We start from the raw sequence: 23,293 nt of genomic DNA, 5'->3' as shown, positions 1-23,293 counted from the left end.
GGCTCTTCTGAGCCTTGCTGTTACATGGGGATTCAGTTGTCTGAAAAAACGCGTTTATTTCGGGCTGAAAAACACGTTTTGAAAAGTGTGCCGCTACTGCCCCATAACTTACATGGAGTTGACCAAACTTGCAGAAACATGTTTATTTCTGCTGAAAAACACGTTTTGACCCTTTCTGCACACTGGGGTTAAGAGCTGAGTGTGTGGGCTCTTCTGAGTTTTGTTGTTACATGGAGATTCAGTTGTCTGAAAAAACGCGTTTATTTCGGGCTGAAAAACACGTTTTGAAAAGTGTGCTGTTACTGCCCCATAACTTACATGGGGTTGACCAAACTTGCAGAAACATGTTTATTTCTGCTGAAAAACACGTTGTGACCCTTTCTGCACACTGGGGTTAACAGCTGAACGTGTGGGCTCTTCTGAGCCTTGCTGTTACATGGGGATTCAGTTGTCTGAAAAAACGCGTTTATTTCGGGCTGAAAAACACGTTTTGAAAATTTTGCTGTTACTGCCCCATAACTTACATGGGGTTGACCAAACTTGCAGAAACATGTTTATTTCTGCTGAAAAACACGTTTTGACCCTTTCTGCACACTGGGGTTAAGAGCTGAGTGTGTAGGCTCTTCTGAGCCTTGCAGTTACGGTGGGATTCTGAAGTCTGAAAAAACGCGTTTATTTCGGGCTGAAAAACACGTTTTGAAAAGTGTGCTGTTACTGCCCCATAACTTACATGGGGTTGACCAAACTTGCAGAAACATGTTTATTTCTGCTGAAAAACACGTTCTGACCCTTTCTGCACACTGGGGTTAAGAGCTGAGTGTGTGGGCTCTTCTGAGACTTGCTGTTACATGGGGATTCAGTTGTCTGAAAAATCGCGTTTATTTCGGGCTGAAAAACACGTTTTGAAAATTTTGCTGTTACTGCCCCATAACTTACATGGGGTTGACCAAACTTGCAGAAACGTTTATTTCTGCTGAAAAACACGTTTTGACCCTTTCTGCACACTGGGGTTAAGAGCTGAGTGTGTGGGCTCTTCTGAGACTTGCTGTTACATGGGGATTCAGTTGTCTGAAAAATCGCGTTTATTTCGGGCTGAAAAACACGTTTTGAAACATGTGCTGTTACTGCCCCATAACTTACATGGGGTTGACCAAACTTGCAGAAACATGTTTATTTCTACTGAAAAACACGTTTTGACACTTTCTGCACACTGGGGTTCAGAGCTGAGTGTGTGGGCTCTTCTGAGACTTGCTGTTACATGGGGATTCAGTTGTCTGAAAAATCGCGTTTATTTCGGGCTGAAAAACACGTTTTGAAACATGTGCTGTTACTGCCCCATAACTTACATGGGGTTGACCAAACTTGCAGAAACATGTTTATTTCTACTGAAAAACACGTTTTGACACTTTCTGCACACTGGGGTTCAGAGCTGAGTGTGTGGGCTCTTCTGAGCCTTGCTGTTACATGGGGATTCAAGTGTCTGAAAAAATGCGTTTATTTCGGGCTGAAAAACACGTTTTGAAAATTTTGCTGTTACTGCCCCATAACTTACATGGGGTTGACCAAACTTGCAGAAACGTTTATTTCTGCTGAAAAACACGTTTTGACCCTTTCTGCACACTGGGGTTAAGAGCTGAGATTGTGGGCTCTTCTGAGCCTTGCAGTTACAGTGGGATTCTGAAGTCTGAAAAAACGCGTTTATTTCGGGCTGAATAACACGTTTTGAATAGTGTGCTGTTACTGCCCCATAACTTACATGGGGTTGACCAAACTTGCAGAAACGTTTATTTCTGCTGAAAAACACGTTTTGACCGTTTCTGCACACTGGGGTTAAGAGCTGAGTGTGTGGGCTGTTCTGTGACTTGCTGTTACAGTGGGATTCTGAAGTCTGAAAAAACGCGTTTATTTCGGGCTGAAAAACACATTTTGAAAAGTGTGCTGTTACTGCCCCATAAGTTAAATGGGGGTGACCAAACTTGCAGAAACATGTTTATTTCTGCTGAAAAACACGTTTTGACACTTTCTGCACACTGGGGTTCAGAGCTGAGTGTGTGGGCTCTTCTGAGCCTTGCTGTTACATGGGGATTCAGTTGTCTGAAAAAACGCGTTTATTTCGGGCTGAAACACACGTTTTGAAAAGTGTGCCGCTACTGCCCCATAACTTACATGGAGTTGACCAAACTTGCAGAAACATGTTTATTTCTGCTGAAAAACACGTTTTGACCCTTTCTGCACACTGGGGTTAAGAGCTGAGTGTGTGGGCTCTTCTGAGCCTTGCTGTTACATGGAGATTCAGTTGTCTGAAAAAACGCGTTTATTTCGGGCTGAAAAACACGTTTTGAAAAGTGTGCTGTTACTGCCCCATAACTTACATGGGGTTGACCAAACTTGCAGAAACATGTTTATTTCTACTGAAAAACACGTTTTGACACTTTCTGCACACTGGGGTTCAGAGCTGAGTGTGTGGGCTCTTCTGAGCCTTGCTGTTACATGGGGATTCAGTTGTCTGAAAAAACGCGTTTATTTCGGGCTGAAAAACACGTTTTGAAAAGTGTGCCGCTACTGCCCCATAACTTACATGGAGTTGACCAAACTTGCAGAAACATGTTTATTTCTGCTGAAAAACACGTTTTGACCCTTTCTGCACACTGGGGTTAACAGCTGAACGTGTGGGCTCTTCTGAGCCTTGCTGTTACATGGGGATTCAGTTGTCTGAAAAAACGCGTTTATTTCGGGCTGAAAAAGACGTTTTGAAAATTGTGCTGTTACTGCCCCATAACTTACATGGGGTTGACCAAACTTGCAGAAACATGTTTATTTCTGCTGAAAAACACGTTTTGACCGTTTCTGCACACTGGGGTTAAGAGCTGAGTGTGTGGGCTGTTCTGTGACTTGCTGTTACAGTGGGATTCTGAAGTCTGAAAAAACGCGTTTATTTCGGGCTGAAAAACACATTTTGAAAAGTGTGCTGTTACTGCCCCATAAGTTAAATGGGGGTGACCAAACTTGCAGAAACATGTTTATTTCTGCTGAAAAACACGTTTTGACACTTTCTGCACACTGGGGTTCAGAGCTGAGTGTGTGGGCTCTTCTGAGCCTTGCTGTTACATGGGGATTCAGTTGTCTGAAAAAACGCGTTTATTTCGGGCTGAAAAACACGTTTTGAAAAGTGTGCTGTTACTGCCCCATAACTTACATGGGGTTGACCAAACTTGCAGAAACATGTTTATTTCTGCTGAAAAACACGTTGTGACCCTTTCTGCACACTGGGGTTAACAGCTGAACGTGTGGGCTCTTCTGAGCCTTGCTGTTACATGGGGATTCAGTTGTCTGAAAAAACGCGTTTATTTCGGGCTGAAAAACACGTTTTGAAAATTGTGCTGTTACTGCCCCATAACTTACATGGGGTTGACCAAACTTGCAGAAACATGTTTATTTCTGCTGAAAAACACGTTTTGACCGTTTCTGCACACTGGGGTTAAGAGCTGAGTGTGTGGGCTGTTCTGTGACTTGCTGTTACAGTGGGATTCTGAAGTCTGAAAAAACGCGTTTATTTCGGGCTGAAAAACACGTTTTGAAAAGTGTGCTGTTACTGCCCCATAAGTTAAATGGGGGTGACCAAACTTGCAGAAACATGTTTATTTCTGCTGAAAAACACGTTTTGACACTTTCTGCACACTGGGGTTAAGAGCTGAGTGTGTGGGCTCTTCTGAGCCTTGCAGTTACAGTGGGATTCTGAAGACTGAAAAAACGCGTTTATTTCGGGCTGAATAACACGTTTTGAAAAGTGTGCTGTAACTGCCCCATAAGTTAAATGGGGGTGACCAAACTTGCAGAAACATGTTTATTTCTGCTGAAAAACACATTTTGACAACTTCTGCACACTGGGGTTAAGAGCTGAGTGTGTGGGCTCTTCTGAGCCTTGCTGTTACATGGTGATTCAAGTGTCTGAAAAAACGTGTTTATTTCGGGCTGAAAAACACGTTTTGAAACGTGTGCTGTTACTGCCCCATAACTTACATGGGGTTGACCAAACTTGCAGAAACATGTTTATTTCTGCTGAAAAACACGTTGTGACCCTTTCTGCACACTGGGGTTAACAGCTGAACGTGTGGGCTCTTCTGAGCCTTGCTGTTACATGGGGATTCAAGTGTCTGAAAAAACGCGTTTATTTCGGGCTGAAAAACACGTTTTGAAAATTTTGCTGTTACTGCCCCATAACTTACATGGGGTTGACCAAACTTGCAGAAACATGTTTATTTCTGCTGAAAAACACGTTTTGACACTTTCTGCACACTGGGGTTAAGAGCTGAGTGTGTGGGCTCTTCTGAGCCTTGCAGTTACATTGGGATTCTGAAGTCTGAAAAAACGCGTTTATTTCGGGCTGAAAAACACGTTTTGAATAGTGTGCTGTAACTGCCCCATAAGTTAAATGGGGGTGACCAAACTTGCAGAAACATGTTTATTTCTGCTGAAAAACACATTTTGACAACTTCTGCACACTGGGGTTAAGAGCTGAGTGTGTGGGCTCTTCTGAGCCTTCCTGTTACATGGGGATTCAAGTGTCTGAAAAAACGCGTTTATTTCGGGCTGAAAAACACGTTTTGAAACATGTGCTGTTACTGCCCCATAACTTACATGGGGTTGACCAAACTTGCAGAAACATGTTTATTTCTACTGAAAAACACGTTTTGACACTTTCTGCACACTGGGGTTCAGAGCTGAGTGTGTGGGCTCTTCTGAGCCTTGCTGTTACATGGGGATTCAGTTGTCTGAAAAAACGCGTTTATTTCGGGCTGAAAAACACGTTTTGAAAAGTGTGCCGCTACTGCCCCATAACTTACATGGAGTTGACCAAACTTGCAGAAACATGTTTATTTCTGCTGAAAAACACGTTTTGACCCTTTCTGCACACTGGGGTTAAGAGCTGAGTGTGTGGGCTCTTCTGAGTTTTGCTGTTACATGGAGATTCAGTTGTCTGAAAAAACGCGTTTATTTCGGGCTGAAAAACACGTTTTGAAAAGTGTGCTGTTACTGCCCCATAACTTACATGGGGTTGACCAAACTTGCAGAAACATGTTTATTTCTGCTGAAAAACACGTTGTGACCCTTTCTGCACACTGGGGTTAACAGCTGAACGTGTGGGCTCTTCTGAGCCTTGCTGTTACATGGGGATTCAGTTGTCTGAAAAAACGCGTTTATTTCGGGCTGAAAAACACGTTTTGAAAATTTTGCTGTTACTGCCCCATAACTTACATGGGGTTGACCAAACTTGCAGAAACATGTTTATTTCTGCTGAAAAACACGTTCTGACCCTTTCTGCACACTGGGGTTAAGAGCTGAGTGTGTGGGCTCTTCTGAGACTTGCTGTTACATTGGAATTCAGTTGTCTGAAAAATCGCGTTTATTTCGGGCTGAAAAACACGTTTTGAAAAGTGTGCCGTTACTGCCCCATAACTTACATGGGGTTGACCAAACTTGCAGAAACATGTTTATTTGTGTAGAAAAACACGTTTTGACACTTTCTGCACACTGGGGTTAAGAGCTGAGTGTGTGGGCTCTTCTGAGACTTGCTGTTACATGGGGATTCAGTTGTCTGAAAAATCGCGTTTATTTCGGGCTGAAAAACACGTTTTGAAACATGTGCTGTTACTGCCCCATAACTTACATGGGGTTGACCAAACTTGCAGAAACATGTTTATTTCTACTGAAAAACACGTTTTGACACTTTCTGCACACTGGGGTTCAGAGCTGAGTGTGTGGGCTCTTCTGAGCCTTGCTGTTACATGGGGATTCAGTTGTCTGAAAAAAACGCGTTTATTTCGGGCTGAAAAACACGTTTTGAAAAGTGTGCCGCTACTGCCCCATAACTTACATGGAGTTGACCAAACTTGCAGAAACATGTTTATTTCTGCTGAAAAACACGTTTTGACCCTTTCTGCACACTGGGGTTAACAGCTGAACGTGTGGGCTCTTCTGAGCCTTGCTGTTACATGGGGATTCAGTTGTCTGAAAAAACGCGTTTATTTCGGGCTGAAAAAGACGTTTTGAAAATTGTGCTGTTACTGCCCCATAACTTACATGGGGTTGACCAAACTTGCAGAAACATGTTTATTTCTGCTGAAAAACACGTTTTGACCGTTTCTGCACACTGGGGTTAAGAGCTGAGTGTGTGGGCTGTTCTGTGACTTGCTGTTACAGTGGGATTCAGTTGTCTGAAAAAACGCGTTTATTTCGGGCTGAAAAACACGTTTTGAAAAGTGTGCCGCTACTGCCCCATAACTTACATGGAGTTGACCAAACTTGCAGAAACATGTTTATTTCTGCTGAAAAACACGTTTTGACCCTTTCTGCAAACTGGGGTTAAGAGCTGAGTGTGTGGGCTCTTCTGAGCCTTGCTGTTACATGGAGATTCAGTTGTCTGAAAAAACGCGTTTATTTCGGGCTGAAAAACACGTTTTGAAAAGTGTGCTGTTACTGCCCCATAACTTACATGGGGTTGACCAAACTTGCAGAAACATGTTTATTTCTGCTGAAAAACACGTTGTGACCCTTTCTGCACACTGGGGTTAACAGCTGAACGTGTGGGCTCTTCTGAGCCTTGCTGTTACATGGGGATTCAGTTGTCTGAAAAAACGCGTTTATTTCGGGCTGAAAAACACGTTTTGAAAATTGTGCTGTTACTGCCCCATAACTTACATGGGGTTGACCAAACTTGCAGAAACATGTTTATTTCTGCTGAAAAACACGTTTTGACCGTTTCTGCACACTGGGGTTAAGAGCTGAGTGTGTGGGCTGTTCTGTGACTTGCTGTTACAGTGGGATTCTGAAGTCTGAAAAAACGCGTTTATTTCGGGCTGAAAAACACGTTTTGAAAAGTGTGCTGTTACTGCCCCATAAGTTAAATGGGGGTGACCAAACTTGCAGAAACATGTTTATTTTTGCTGAAAAACACGTTTTGACACTTTCTGCACACTGGGGTTAAGAGCTGAGTGGGTGGGCTCTTCTGAGCCTTGCAGTTACAGTGGGATTCTGAAGACTGAAAAAACGCGTTTATTTCGGGCTGAATAACACGTTTTGAAAAGTGTGCTGTAACTGCCCCATAAGTTAAATGGGGGTGACCAAACTTGCAGAAACATGTTTATTTCTGCTGAAAAACACATTTTGACAACTTCTGCACACTGGGGTTAAGAGCTGAGTGTGTGGGCTCTTCTGAGCCTTGCAGTTACAGTGGGATTCTGAAGTCTGAAAAAACGCGTTTATTTCGGGCTGAAAAACACGTTTTGAAAAGTGTGTTGTTACTGCCCCATAAGTTAAATGGGGTTGACCAAACTTGCAGAAACATGTTTATTTCTGCTGAAAAACACATTTTGACAACTTCTGCACACTGGGGTTAAGAGCTGAGTGTGTGGGCTCTTCTGAGCCTTCCTGTTACATGGGGATTCAAGTGTCTGAAAAAACGCGTTTATTTCGGGCTGAAAAACACGTTTTGAAACGTGTGCTGTTACTGCCCCATAACTCACATGGGGTTGACCAAACTTGCAGAAACATGTTTATTTCTGCTGAAAAACACGTTCTGACCCTTTCTGCACACTGGGGTTAAGAGCTGAGTGTGTGGGCTCTTCTGAGACTTGCTGTTACATTGGGATTCAGTTGTCTGAAAAATCGCGTTTATTTCGGGCTGAAAAACACGTTTTGAAAAGTGTGCTGTAACTGCCCCATAACTTACATGGGGGTGACCAAACTTGCAGAAACATGTTTATTTCTGCTGAAAAACACGTTTTGACACTTTCTGCACAATGGGGTTAAGAGCTGAGTGTGTGGTCTCTTCTGAGCCTTGCAGTTACAGTGGGATTCTGAAGTCAGAAAAAACGCGTTTATTTCGGGCTGAAAAACACGTTTTGAAAAGTGTGCTGTTACTGCCCCATAAGTTAAATGGGGGTGACCAAACTTGCAGAAACATGTTTATTTCTGCTGAAAAACACGTTTTGACACTTTCTGCACACTGGGGTTAAGAGCTGAGTGTGTGGGCTCTTCTGAGCCTTGCAGTTACATTGGGATTCTGAAGTCTGAAAAAACACGTTTATTTCGGGCTGAAAAACACGTTTTGAAAAGTGTGCTGTAACTGCCCCATAAGTTAAATGGGGTTGACCAAACTTGCAGAAACATGTTTATTTCTACTGAAAAACACATTTTGACAACTTCTGCACAATGGGGTTAAGAGCTGAGTGTGTGGGCTCTTCTGAGCCTTGCTGTTACATGGGGATTCAAGTGTCTGAAAAAACGCGTTTATTTCGGGCTGAAAAACACGTTTTGAAACGTGTGCTGTTACTGCCCCATAACTTACATGGGGTTGACCAAACTTGCAGAAACATGTTTATTTATACTGAAAAACACGTTTTGACACTTTCTGCACACTGGGGTTCAGAGCTGAGTGTGTGGGCTCTTCTGAGCCTTGCTGTTACATGGGGATTCAGTTGTCTGAAAAAACGCGTTTATTTCGGGCTGAAAAACACGTTTTGAAAAGTGTGCCGCTACTGCCCCATAACTTACATGGAGTTGACCAAACTTGCAGAAACATGTTTATTTCTGCTGAAAAACACGTTTTGACCCTTTCTGCACACTGGGGTTAAGAGCTGAGTGTGTGGGCTCTTCTGAGTTTTGTTGTTACATGGAGATTCAGTTGTCTGAAAAAACGCGTTTATTTCGGGCTGAAAAACACGTTTTGAAAAGTGTGCTGTTACTGCCCCATAACTTACATGGGGTTGACCAAACTTGCAGAAACATGTTTATTTCTGCTGAAAAACACGTTGTGACCCTTTCTGCACACTGGGGTTAACAGCTGAACGTGTGGGCTCTTCTGAGCCTTGCTGTTACATGGGGATTCAGTTGTCTGAAAAAACGCGTTTATTTCGGGCTGAAAAACACGTTTTGAAAATTTTGCTGTTACTGCCCCATAACTTACATGGGGTTGACCAAACTTGCAGAAACATGTTTATTTCTGCTGAAAAACACGTTTTGACCCTTTCTGCACACTGGGGTTAAGAGCTGAGTGTGTAGGCTCTTCTGAGCCTTGCAGTTACGGTGGGATTCTGAAGTCTGAAAAAACGCGTTTATTTCGGGCTGAAAAACACGTTTTGAAAAGTGTGCTGTTACTGCCCCATAACTTACATGGGGTTGACCAAACTTGCAGAAACATGTTTATTTCTGCTGAAAAACACGTTCTGACCCTTTCTGCACACTGGGGTTAAGAGCTGAGTGTGTGGGCTCTTCTGAGACTTGCTGTTACATGGGGATTCAGTTGTCTGAAAAATCGCGTTTATTTCGGGCTGAAAAACACGTTTTGAAAATTTTGCTGTTACTGCCCCATAACTTACATGGGGTTGACCAAACTTGCAGAAACGTTTATTTCTGCTGAAAAACACGTTTTGACCCTTTCTGCACACTGGGGTTAAGAGCTGAGTGTGTGGGCTCTTCTGAGACTTGCTGTTACATGGGGATTCAGTTGTCTGAAAAATCGCGTTTATTTCGGGCTGAAAAACACGTTTTGAAACATGTGCTGTTACTGCCCCATAACTTACATGGGGTTGACCAAACTTGCAGAAACATGTTTATTTCTACTGAAAAACACGTTTTGACACTTTCTGCACACTGGGGTTCAGAGCTGAGTGTGTGGGCTCTTCTGAGCCTTGCTGTTACATGGGGATTCAAGTGTCTGAAAAAATGCGTTTATTTCGGGCTGAAAAACACGTTTTGAAAATTTTGCTGTTACTGCCCCATAACTTACATGGGGTTGACCAAACTTGCAGAAACGTTTATTTCTGCTGAAAAACACGTTTTGACCCTTTCTGCACACTGGGGTTAAGAGCTGAGATTGTGGGCTCTTCTAAGCCTTGCAGTTACAGTGGGATTCTGAAGTCTGAAAAAACGCGTTTATTTCGGGCTGAATAACACGTTTTGAATAGTGTGCTGTTACTGCCCCATAACTTACATGGGGTTGACCAAACTTGCAGAAACGTTTATTTCTGCTGAAAAACACGTTTTGACCATTTCTGCACACTGGGGTTAAGAGCTGAGTGTGTGGGCTGTTCTGTGACTTGCTGTTACAGTGGGATTCTGAAGTCTGAAAAAACGCGTTTATTTCGGGCTGAAAAACACATTTTGAAAAGTGTGCTGTTACTGCCCCATAAGTTAAATGGGGGTGACCAAACTTGCAGAAACATGTTTATTTCTGCTGAAAAACACGTTTTGACACTTTCTGCACACTGGGGTTCAGAGCTGAGTGTGTGGGCTCTTCTGAGCCTTGCTGTTACATGGGGATTCAGTTGTCTGAAAAAACGCGTTTATTTCGGGCTGAAACACACGTTTTGAAAAGTGTGCCGCTACTGCCCCATAACTTACATGGAGTTGACCAAACTTGCAGAAACATGTTTATTTCTGCTGAAAAACACGTTTTGACCCTTTCTGCACACTGGGGTTAAGAGCTGAGTGTGTGGGCTCTTCTGAGCCTTGCTGTTACATGGAGATTCAGTTGTCTGAAAAAACGCGTTTATTTCGGGCTGAAAAACACGTTTTGAAAAGTGTGCTGTTACTGCCCCATAACTTACATGGGGTTGACCAAACTTGCAGAAACATGTTTATTTCTACTGAAAAACACGTTTTGACACTTTCTGCACACTGGGGTTCAGAGCTGAGTGTGTGGGCTCTTCTGAGCCTTGCTGTTACATGGGGATTCAGTTGTCTGAAAAAACGCGTTTATTTCGGGCTGAAAAACACGTTTTGAAAAGTGTGCCGCTACTGCCCCATAACTTACATGGAGTTGACCAAACTTGCAGAAACATGTTTATTTCTGCTGAAAAACACGTTTTGACCCTTTCTGCACACTGGGGTTAACAGCTGAACGTGTGGGCTCTTCTGAGCCTTGCTGTTACATGGGGATTCAGTTGTCTGAAAAAACGCGTTTATTTCGGGCTGAAAAAGACGTTTTGAAAATTGTGCTGTTACTGCCCCATAACTTACATGGGGTTGACCAAACTTGCAGAAACATGTTTATTTCTGCTGAAAAACACGTTTTGACCGTTTCTGCACACTGGGGTTAAGAGCTGAGTGTGTGGGCTGTTCTGTGACTTGCTGTTACCGTGGGATTCTGAAGTCTGAAAAAACGCGTTTATTTCGGGCTGAAAAACACATTTTGAAAAGTGTGCTGTTACTGCCCCATAAGTTAAATGGGGGTGACCAAACTTGCAGAAACATGTTTATTTCTGCTGAAAAACACGTTTTGACACTTTCTGCACACTGGGGTTCAGAGCTGAGTGTGTGGGCTCTTCTGAGCCTTGCTGTTACATGGGGATTCAGTTGTCTGAAAAAACGCGTTTATTTCGGGCTGAAAAACACGTTTTGAAAAGTGTGCTGTTACTGCCCCATAACTTACATGGGGTTGACCAAACTTGCAGAAACATGTTTATTTCTGCTGAAAAACACGTTGTGACCCTTTCTGCACACTGGGGTTAACAGCTGAACGTGTGGGCTCTTCTGAGCCTTGCTGTTACATGGGGATTCAGTTGTCTGAAAAAACGCGTTTATTTCGGGCTGAAAAACACGTTTTGAAAATTGTGCTGTTACTGCCCCATAACTTACATGGGGTTGACCAAACTTGCAGAAACATGTTTATTTCTGCTGAAAAACACGTTTTGACCGTTTCTGCACACTGGGGTTAAGAGCTGAGTGTGTGGGCTGTTCTGTGACTTGCTGTTACAGTGGGATTCTGAAGTCTGAAAAAACGCGTTTATTTCGGGCTGAAAAACACGTTTTGAAAAGTGTGCTGTTACTGCCCCATAAGTTAAATGGGGGTGACCAAACTTGCAGAAACATGTTTATTTCTGCTGAAAAACACGTTTTGACACTTTCTGCACACTGGGGTTAAGAGCTGAGTGTGTGGGCTCTTCTGAGCCTTGCAGTTACAGTGGGATTCTGAAGACTGAAAAAACGCGTTTATTTCGGGCTGAATAACACGTTTTGAAAAGTGTGCTGTAACTGCCCCATAAGTTAAATGGGGGTGACCAAACTTGCAGAAACATGTTTATTTCTGCTGAAAAACACATTTTGACAACTTCTGCACACTGGGGTTAAGAGCTGAGTGTGTGGGCTCTTCTGAGCCTTGCTGTTACATGGTGATTCAAGTGTCTGAAAAAACGTGTTTATTTCGGGCTGAAAAACACGTTTTGAAACGTGTGCTGTTACTGCCCCATAACTTACATGGGGTTGACCAAACTTGCAGAAACATGTTTATTTCTGCTGAAAAACACGTTGTGACCCTTTCTGCACACTGGGGTTAACAGCTGAACGTGTGGGCTCTTCTGAGCCTTGCTGTTACATGGGGATTCAAGTGTCTGAAAAAACGCGTTTATTTCGGGCTGAAAAACACGTTTTGAAACGTGTGCTGATACTGCCCAATAACTTACATGGGGTTGACCAAAATTGCAGAAACATGTTTATTTCTACTGAAAAACACGTTTTGACACTTTCTGCACACTGGGGTTCAGAGCTGAGTGTGTGGGCTCTTCTGAGCCTTGCTGTTACATGGGGATTCAGTTGTCTGAAAAAACGCGTTTATTTCGGGCTGAAAAACACGTTTTGAAAATTTTGCTGTTACTGCCCCATAACTTACATGGGGTTGACCAAACTTGCAGAAACATGTTTATTTCTGCTGAAAAACACGTTCTGAGCCTTTCTGCACACTGGGGTTAAGAGCTGAGTGTGTGGGCTCTTCTGAGACTTGCTGTTACATTGGGATTCAGTTGTCTGAAAAATCGCGTTTATTTCGGGCTGAAAAACACGTTTTGAAAAGTGTGCTGTAACTGCCCCATAACTTACATGGGGGTGACCAAACTTGCAGAAACATGTTTATTTATGCTGAAAAACACGTTTTGACACTTTCTGCACACTGGGGTTAAGAGCTGAGTGTGTGGTCTCTTCTGAGCCTTGCAGTTACAGTGGGATTCTGAAGTCAGAAAAAACGCGTTTATTTCGGGCTGAAAAACACGTTTTGAAAAGTGTGCTGTTACTTCCCCATAACTTACATGGGGTTGACCAAACTTGCAGAAACATGTTTATTTCTGCTGAAAAACACGTTTTGACCTTTTCTGCACACTGGGGTTAAGAGCTGAGTGTGTGGGCTCTTCTGAGACTTGCTGTTACATGGGGATTCAGTTGTCTGAAAAATCGCGTTTATTTCGGGCTGAAAAACACGTTTTGAAACATGTGCTGTTACTGCCCCATAACTTACATAGGGTTGACCAAACTTGCAGAAACATGTTTATTTCTACTGAAAAACACGTTTTGACACTTTCTGCACACTGGGGTTCAGAGCTGAGTGTGTGGGCTCTTCTGAGCCTTGCTGTTACATGGGGATTCAGTTGTCTGAAAAAACGCGTTTATTTCGGGCTGAAAAACAAGTTTTGAAACGTGTGCTGTTACTGCCCCATAACTTACATGGGGTTGACCAAACTTGCAGAAACATGTTTATTTCTGCTGAAAAACACGTTTTGACCGTTTCTGCACACTGGGGTTAAGAGCTGAGTGTGTGGGCTGTTCTGTGACTTGCTGTTACAGTGGGATTCTGAAGTCTGAAAAAACGCGTTTATTTCGGGCTGAAAAACACGTTTTGAAAAGTGTGCTGTTACTGCCCCATAAGTTAAATGGGGGTGACCAAACTTGCAGAAACATGTTTATTTCTGCTGAAAAACACGTTTTGACACTTTCTGCACACTGGGGTTAAGAGCTGAGTGTGTGGGCTCTTCTGAGCCTTGCAGTTACATTGGGATTCTGAAGTCTGAAAAAACACGTTTATTTCGGGCTGAAAAACACGTTTTGAAAAGTGTGCTGTAACTGCCCCATAAGTTAAATGGGGGTGACCAAACTTGCAGAAACATGTTTATTTCTACTGAAAAACACATTTTGACAACTTCTGCACAATGGGGTTAAGAGCTGAGTGTGTGGGCTCTTCTGAGCCTTGCTGTTACATGGGGATTCAAGTGTCTGAAAAAACGCGTTTATTTCGGGCTGAAAAACACGTTTTGAAACGTGTGCTGTTACTGCCCCATAACTTACATGGGGTTGACCAAACTTGCAGAAACATGTTTATTTCTACTGAAAAACACGTTTTGACACTTTCTGCACACTGGGGTTCAGAGCTGAGTGTGTGGGCTCTTCTGAGCCTTGCTGTTACATGGGGATTCAGTTGTCTGAAAAAACGCGTTTATTTCGGGCTGAAAAACACGTTTTGAAAAGTGTGCCGCTACTGCCCCATAACTTACATGGAGTTGACCAAACTTGCAGAAACATGTTTATTTCTGCTGAAAAACACGTTTTGACCCTTTCTGCACACTGGGGTTAAGAGCTGAGTGTGTGGGCTCTTCTGAGTTTTGCTGTTACATGGAGATTCAGTTGTCTGAAAAAACGCGTTTATTTCGGGCTGAAAAACACGTTTTGAAAAGTGTGCCGCTACTGCCCCATAACTTACATGGAGTTGATCAAACTTGCAGAAACATGTTTATTTCTGCTGAAAAACACGTTTTGACCCTTTCTGCACACTGGGGTTAACAGCTGAACGTGTGGGCTCTTCTGAGCCTTGCTGTTACATGGGGATTCAGTTGTCTGAAAAAACGCGTTTATTTCGGGCTGAAAAAGACGTTTTGAAAATTGTGCTGTTACTGCCCCATAACTTACATGGGGTTGACCAAACTTGCAGAAACATGTTTATTTCTGCTGAAAAACACGTTTTGACCGTTTCTGCACACTGGGGTTAAGAGCTGAGTGTGTGGGCTGTTCTGTGACTTGCTGTTACAGTGGGATTCAGTTGTCTGAAAAAACGCGTTTATTTCGGGCTGAAAAACACGTTTTGAAAAGTGTGCCGCTACTGCCCCATAACTTACATGGAGTTGACCAAACTTGCAGAAACATGTTTATTTCTGCTGAAAAACACGTTTTGACCCTTTCTGCAAACTGGGGTTAAGAGCTGAGTGTGTGGGCTCTTCTGAGCCTTGCTGTTACATGGAGATTCAGTTGTCTGAAAAAACGCGTTTATTTCGGGCTGAAAAACACGTTTTGAAAAGTGTGCTGTTACTGCCCCATAACTTACATGGGGTTGACCAAACTTGCAGAAACATGTTTATTTCTGCTGAAAAACACGTTGTGACCCTTTCTGCACACTGGGGTTAAGAGCTGAGTGTGTGGGCTCTTCTGAGCCTTGCTGTTACATGGAGATTCAGTTGTCTGAAAAAACGCGTTTATTTCGGGCTGAAAAAGACGTTTTGAAAATTGTGCTGTTACTGCCCCATAACTTACATGGGGTTGACCAAACTTGCAGAAACATGTTTATTTCTGCTGAAAAACACGTTTTGACCGTTTCTGCACACTGGGGTTAAGAGCTGAGTGTGTGGGCTGTTCTGTGACTTGCTGTTACAGTGGGATTCTGAAGTCTGAAAAAACGCGTTTATTTCGGGCTGAAAAACACATTTTGAAAAGTGTGCTGTTACTGCCCCATAAGTTAAATGGGGGTGACCAAACTTGCAGAAACATGTTTATTTCTGCTGAAAAACATGTTTTGACACTTTCTGCACACTGGGGTTCAGAGCTGAGTGTGTGGGCTCTTCTGAGCCTTGCTGTTACATGGGGATTCAGTTGTCTGAAAAAACGCGTTTATTTCGGGCTGAAAAACACGTTTTGAAAAGTGTGCTGTTACTGCCCCATAACTTACATGGGGTTGACCAAACTTGCAGAAACGTTTATTTCTGCTGAAAAACACGTTGTGACCCTTTCTGCACACTGGGGTTAACAGCTGAACGTGTGGGCTCTTCTGAGCCTTGCTGTTACATGGGGATTCAGTTGTCTGAAAAAACGCGTTTATTTCGGGCTGAAAAACACGTTTTGAAAATTGTGCTGTTACTGCCCCATAACTTACATGGGGTTGACCAAACTTGCAGAAACATGTTTATTTCTGCTGAAAAACACGTTTTGACCGTTTCTGCACACTGGGGTTAAGAGCTGAGTGTGTGGGCTGTTCTGTGACTTGCTGTTACAGTGGGATTCTGAAGTCTGAAAAAACGCGTTTATTTCGGGCTGAAAAACACGTTTTGAAAAGTGTGCTGTTACTGCCCCATAAGTTAAATGGGGGTGACCAAACTTGCAGAAACATGTTTATTTCTGCTGAAAAACACGTTTTGACACTTTCTGCACACTGGGGTTAAGAGCTGAGTGTGTGGGCTCTTCTGAGCCTTGCAGTTACAGTGGGATTCTGAAGACTGAAAAAACGCGTTTATTTCGGGCTGAATAACACGTTTTGAAAAGTGTGCTGTAACTGCCCCATAAGTTAAATTGGGGTGACCAAACTTGCAGAAACATGTTTATTTCTGCTGAAAAACACATTTTGACAACTTCTGCACACTGGGGTTAAGAGCTGAGTGTGTGGGCTCTTCTGAGCCTTGCTGTTACATGGTGATTCAAGTGTCTGAAAAAACGCGTTTATTTCGGGCTGAAAAACACGTTTTGAAACGTGTGCTGTTACTGCCCCATAACTTACATGGGGTTGACCAAACTTGCAGAAACATGTTTATTTCTGCTGAAAAACACGTTGTGACCCTTTCTGCACACTGGGGTTAACAGCTGAACGTGTGGGCTCTTCTGAGCCTTGCTGTTACATGGGGATTCAAGTGTCTGAAAAAACGCGTTTATTTCGGGCTGAAAAACACGTTTTGAAACGTGTGCTGATACTGCCCAATAACTTACATGGGGTTGACCAAAATTGCAGAAACATGTTTATTTCTACTGAAAAACACGTTTTGACACTTTCTGCACACTGGGGTTCAGAGCTGAGTGTGTGGGCTCTTCTGAGCCTTGCTGTTACATGGGGATTCAGTTGTCTGAAAAAACGCGTTTATTTCGGGCTGAAAAACACGTTTTGAAAATTTTGCTGTTACTGCCCCATAACTTACATGGGGTTGACCAAACTTGCAGAACCATGTTTATTTCTGCTGAAAAACACGTTTTGACCCTTTCTGCACACTGGGGTTAAGAGCTGAGTGTGTGGGTTCTTCTGAGCCTTGCAGTTACAGTGGGATTCTGAAGTCTGAAAAAACGCGTTTATTTCGGGCTGAAAAACACGTTTTGAAAAGTGTGCTGTTACTGCCCCATAACTTACATGGGGTTGACCAAACTTGCAGAAACATGTTTATTTCTGCTGAAAAACACGTTCTGACCCTTTCTGCACACTGGGGTTAAGAGCTGAGTGTGTGGGCTCTTCTGAGACTTGCTGTTACATTGGGATTCAGTTGTCTGAAAAATCGCGTTTATTTCGGGCTGAAAAACACGTTTTGAAAAGTGTGCTGTAACTGCCCCATAACTTACATGGGGGTGACCAAACTTGCAGAAACATGTTTATTTATGCTGAAAAACACGTTTTGACACTTTCTGCACACTGGGGTTAAGAGCTGAGTGTGTGGTCTCTTCTGAGCCTTGCAGTTACAGTGGGATTCTGAAGTCAGAAAAAACGCGTTTATTTCGGGCTGAAAAACACGTTTTGAAAAGTGTGCTGTTACTTCCCCATAACTTACATGGGGTTGACCAAACTTGCAGAAACATGTTTATTTGTGTAGAAAAACACGTTTTGACACTTTCTGCACACTGGTGTTAAGAGCTGAGTGTGTGGGCTCTTCTGAGACTTGCTGTTACATGGGGATTCAGTTGTCTGAAAAATCGCGTTTATTTCGGGCTGAAAAACACGTTTTGAAACATGTGCTGTTACTGCCCCATAACTTACATGGGGTTGACCAAACTTGCAGAAACATGTTTATTTCTACTGAAAAACACGTTTTGACACTTTCTGCACACTGGGGTTCAGAGCTGAGTGTGTGGGCTCTTCTGAGCCTTGCTGTTACATGGGGATTCAGTTGTCTGAAAAAACGCGTTTATTTCGGGCTGAAAAACACGTTTTGAAAAGTGTGCCGCTACTGCCCCATAACTTACATGGAGTTGACCAAACTTGCAGAAACATGTTTATTTCTGCTGAAAAACACGTTTTGACCCTTTCTGCACACTGGGGTTAACAGCTGAACGTGTGGGCTCTTCTGAGCCTTGCTGTTACATGGGGATTCAGTTGTCTGAAAAAACGCGTTTATTTCGGGTTGAAAAAGACGTTTTGAAAATTGTGCTGTTACTGCCCCATAACTTACATGGGGTTGACCAAACTTGCAGAAACATGTTTATTTCTACTGAAAAACACGTTTTGACACTTTCTGCACACTGGGGTTCAGAGCTGAGTGTGTGGGCTCTTCTGAGCCTTGCTGTTACATGGGGATTCAGTTGTCTGAAAAAACGCGTTTATTTCGGGCTGAAAAACACGTTTTGAAAAGTGTGCCGCTACTGCCCCATAACTTACATGGAGTTGACCAAACTTGCAGAAACATGTTTATTTCTGCTGAAAAACACGTTTTGACCCTTTCTGCACACTGGGGTTAACAGCTGAACGTGTGGGCTCTTCTGAGCCTTGCTGTTACATGGGGATTCAGTTGTCTGAAAAAACGCGTTTATTTCGGGCTGAAAAAGACGTTTTGAAAATTGTGCTGTTACTGCCCCATAACTCACATGGGGTTGACCAAACTTGCAGAAACATGTTTATTTCTGCTGAAAAACACGTTTTGACCGTTTCTGCACACTGGGGTTAAGAGCTGAGTGTGTGGGCTGTTCTGTGACTTGCTGTTACAGTGGGATTCAGTTGTCTGAAAAAACGCGTTTATTTCGGGCTGAAAAACACGTTTTGAAAAGTGTGCTGTTACTGCCCCATAACTTACATGGGGTTGACCAAACTTGCAGAAACATGTTTATTTCTGCTGAAAAACACGTTGTGACCCTTTCTGCACACTGGGGTTAAGAGCTGAGTGTGTGGGCTCTTCTGAGCCTTGCTGTTACATGGAGATTCAGTTGTCTGAAAAAACGCGTTTATTTCGGGCTGAAAAAAACGTTTTGAAAAGTTTGCTGTTACTGCCCCATAACTTACATGGGGTTGACCAAACTTGCAGAAACATGTTTATTTCTGCTGAAAAACACGTTGTGACCCTTTCTGCACACTGGGGTTAACAGCTGAACGTGTGGGCTCTTCTGAGCCTTGCTGTTACAGTGGGATTCTGAAGTCTGAAAAAACGCGTTTATTTCGGGCTGAAAAACACGTTTTGAAAAGTGTGCTGTTACTGCCCCATAAGTTAAATGGGGGTGACCAAACTTGCAGAAACATGTTTATTTCTGCTAAAAAACACGTTTTGACACTTTCTGCACACTGGGGTTAAGAGCTGAGTGTGTGGGCTCTTCTGAGCCTTGCAGTTACAGTGGGATTCTGAAGACTGAAAAAACGCGTTTATTTCGGGCTGAATAACACGTTTTGAAAAGTGTGCTGTAACTGCCCCATAAGTTAAATGGGGGTGACCAAACTTGCAGAAACATGTTTATTTCTGCTGAAAAACACATTTTGACAACTTCTGAACACTGGGGTTAAGAGCTGAGTGTGTGGGCTCTTCTGAGCCTTGCAGTTACATTGGGATTCTGAAGACTGAAAAAACGCGTTTATTTCGGGCTGAAAAACACGTTTTGAAACGTGTGCTGTTACTGCCCCATAACTTACATGGGGTTGACCAAACTTGCAGAAACATGTTTATTTCTGCTGAAAAACACGTTGTGACCCTTTCTGCACACTGGGGTTAACAGCTGAACGTGTGGGCTCTTCTGAGCCTTGCTGTTACATGGGGATTCAAGTGTCTGAAAAAACGCGTTTATTTCGGGCTGAAAAACACGTTTTGAAACGTGTGCTGTTACTGCCCAATAACTTACATGGGGTTGACCAAAATTGCAGAAACATGTTTATTTCTACTGAAAAACACGTTTTGACACTTTCTGCACACTGGGGTTCAGAGCTGAGTGTGTGGGCTCTTCTGAGCCTTGCTGTTACATGGGGATTCAGTTGTCTGAAAAAACGCGTTTATTTCGGGCTGAAAAACACGTTTTGAAAATTTTGCTGTTACTGCCCCATAACTTACATGGGGTTGACCAAACTTGCAGAACCATGTTTATTTCTGCTGAAAAACACGTTTTGACCCTTTCTGCACACTGGGGTTAAGAGCTGAGTGTGTGGGCTCTTCTGAGCCTTGCAGTTACAGTGGGATTCTGAAGTCTGAAAAAACGCGTTTATTTCGGGCTGAAAAACACGTTTTGAAAAGTGTGCTGTTACTGCCCCATAACTTACATGGGGTTGACCAAACTTGCAGAAACATGTTTATTTCTGCTGAAAAACACGTTCTGACCCTTTCTGCACACTGGGGTTAAGAGCTGAGTGTGTGGGCTCTTCTGAGACTTGCTGTTACATTGGGATTCAGTTGTCTGAAAAATCGCGTTTATTTCGGGCTGAAAAACACGTTTTGAAAAGTGTGCTGTAACTGCCCCATAACTTACATGGGGGTGACCAAACTTGCAGAAACATGTTTATTTATGCTGAAAAACACGTTTTGACACTTTCTGCACTCTGGGGTTCAGAGCTGAGTGTGTGGGCTCTTCTGAGCCTTGCTGTTACATGGGGATTCAGTTGTCTGAAAAAAACGCGTTTATTTCGGGCTGAAAAACACGTTTTGAAAAGTGTGCCGCTACTGCCCCATAACTTACATGGAGTTGACCAAACTTGCAGAAACATGTTTATTTCTGCTGAAAAACACGTTTTGACCTTTTCTGCACACTGGGGTTAAGAGCTGAGTGTGTGGGCTCTTCTGAGACTTGCTGTTACATGGGGATTCAGTTGTCTGAAAAATCGCGTTTATTTCGGGCTGAAAAACACGTTTTGAAACATGTGCTGTTACTGCCCCATAACTTACATAGGGTTGACCAAACTTGCAGAAACATGTTTATTTCTACTGAAAAACACGTTTTGACACTTTCTGCACACTGGGGTTCAGAGCTGAGTGTGTGGGCTCTTCTGAGCCTTGCTGTTACATGGGGATTCAGTTGTCTGAAAAAACGCGTTTATTTCGGGCTGAAAAACACGTTTTGAAACGTGTGCTGTTACTGCCCCATAACTTACATGGGGTTGACCAAACTTGCAGAAACATGTTTATTTCTGCTGAAAAACACGTTTTGACCGTTTCTGCACACTGGGGTTAAGAGCTGAGTGTGTGGGCTGTTCTGTGACTTGCTGTTACAGTGGGATTCTGAAGTCTGAAAAAACGCGTTTATTTCGGGCTGAAAAACACGTTTTGAAAAGTGTGCTGTTACTGCCCCATAAGTTAAATGGGGGTGACCAAACTTGCAGAAACATGTTTATTTCTGCTGAAAAACACGTTTTGACACTTTCTGCACACTGGGGTTAAGAGCTGAGTGTGTGGGCTCTTCTGAGCCTTGCAGTTACATTGGGATTCTGAAGTCTGAAAAAACACGTTTATTTCGGGCTGAAAAACACGTTTTGAAAAGTGTGCTGTAACTGCCCCATAAGTTAAATTGGGGTGACCAAACTTGCAGAAACATGTTTATTTCTACTGAAAAACACATTTTGACAACTTCTGCACAATGGGGTTAAGAGCTGAGTGTGTGGGCTCTTCTGAGCCTTGCTGTTACATGGGGATTCAAGTGTCTGAAAAAACGCGTTTATTTCGGGCTGAAAAACACGTTTTGAAACGTGTGCTGTTACTGCCCCATAACTTACATGGGGTTGACCAAACTTGCAGAAACATGTTTATTTCTACTGAAAAACACGTTTTGACACTTTCTGCACACTGGGGTTCAGAGCTGAGTGTGTGGGCTCTTCTGAGCCTTGCTGTTACATGGGGATTCAAGTGTCTGAAAAAACGCGTTTATTTCGGGCTGAAAAACACGTTTTGAAAATTTTGCTGTTACTGCCCCATAACTTACATGGGGTTGACCAAACTTGCAGAAACATGTTTATTTCTGCTGAAAAACACGTTTTGACACTTTCTGCACACTGGGGTTAAGAGCTGAGTGTGTGGGCTCTTCTGAGCCTTGCAGTTACATTGGGATTCTGAAGTCTGAAAAAACGCGTTTATTTCGGGCTGAAAAACACGTTTTGAGTAGTGTGCTGTAACTGCCCCATAAGTTAAATGGGGGTGACCAAACTTGCAGAAACATGTTTATTTCTGCTGAAAAACACATTTTGACAACTTCTGCACACTGGGGTTAAGAGCTGAGTGTGTGGGCTCTTCTGAGCCTTCCTGTTACATGGGGATTCAAGTGTCTGAAAAAACGCGTTTATTTCGGGCTGAAAAACACGTTTTGAAACATGTGCTGTTACTGCCCCATAACTTACATGGGGTTGACCAAACTTGCAGAAACATGTTTATTTCTACTGAAAAACACGTTTTGACACTTTCTGCACACTGGGGTTCAGAGCTGAGTGTGTGGGCTCTTCTGAGCCTTGCTGTTACATGGGGATTCAGTTGTCTGAAAAAACGCGTTTATTTCGGGCTGAAAAACACGTTTTGAAAAGTGTGCCGCTACTGCCCCATAACTTACATGGAGTTGACCAAACTTGCAGAAACATGTTTATTTCTGCTGAAAAACACGTTTTGACCCTTTCTGCACACTGGGGTTAAGAGCTGAGTGTGTGGGCTCTTCTGAGTTTTGCTGTTACATGGAGATTCAGTTGTCTGAAAAAACGCGTTTATTTCGGGCTGAAAAACACGTTTTGAAAAGTGTGCTGTTACTGCCCCATAACTTACATGGGGTTGACCAAACTTGCAGAAACATGTTTATTTCTGCTGAAAAACACGTTGTGACCCTTTCTGCACACTGGGGTTAACAGCTGAACGTGTGGGCTCTTCTGAGCCTTGCTGTTACATGGGGATTCAGTTGTCTGAAAAAACGCGTTTATTTCGGGCTGAAAAACACGTTTTGAAAATTTTGCTGTTACTGCCCCATAACTTACATGGGGTTGACCAAACTTGCAGAAACATGTTTATTTCTGCTGAAAAACACGTTCTGACCCTTTCTGCACACTGGGGTTAAGAGCTGAGTGTGTGGGCTCTTCTGAGACTTGCTGTTACATTGGAATTCAGTTGTCTGAAAAATCGCGTTTATTTCGGGCTGAAAAACACGTTTTGAAAAGTGTGCCGTTACTGCCCCATAACTTACATGGGGTTGACCAAACTTGCAGAAACATGTTTATTTGTGTAGAAAAACACGTTTTGACACTTTCTGCACACTGGGGTTAAGAGCTGAGTGTGTGGGCTCTTCTGAGACTTGCTGTTACATG

This window comes from Lepisosteus platostomus, chromosome 23 (genome assembly GCF_059453375.1).
Source record: "Lepisosteus platostomus isolate fLepPlt1 chromosome 23, fLepPlt1.hap1, whole genome shotgun sequence".
NCBI classification, from domain to species: domain Eukaryota; kingdom Metazoa; phylum Chordata; class Actinopteri; order Semionotiformes; family Lepisosteidae; genus Lepisosteus; species Lepisosteus platostomus.
Note: the sequence above shows the minus strand (reverse complement) of the source record.